This window comes from Morone saxatilis, unplaced genomic scaffold (assembly GCF_004916995.1).
Source record: "Morone saxatilis isolate NCDOM2014 unplaced genomic scaffold, NCSU_SB_2.0 Contig18, whole genome shotgun sequence".
Lineage (NCBI taxonomy): Eukaryota > Metazoa > Chordata > Actinopteri > Moronidae > Morone > Morone saxatilis.
In genome coordinates this window covers 19,161,231-19,161,431 of record NW_023339740.1, presented here as the reverse complement: position 1 = coordinate 19,161,431, position 201 = coordinate 19,161,231, and positions in this window count along the sequence as shown.

Sequence of the window (201 nt, the reverse complement as noted above, 5' to 3'; positions counted from 1 at the left end):
AAAAAAAAAAAAAAAAAAACCCGTCTGTTATGTGTCTATTAGCGTTAAGTTGGTGCTGTTTTTATTCATTGTACTAAACATCCGCTTGTTTTTCGCCTGACTTTTGATTGCAGGTGCTTGTTTTAAGTTTGTCGGTGACACTGACATTACATTACACACACCCCCTTCACTTCATCCACGAGGAGGGGGGGGGGGGGGAAA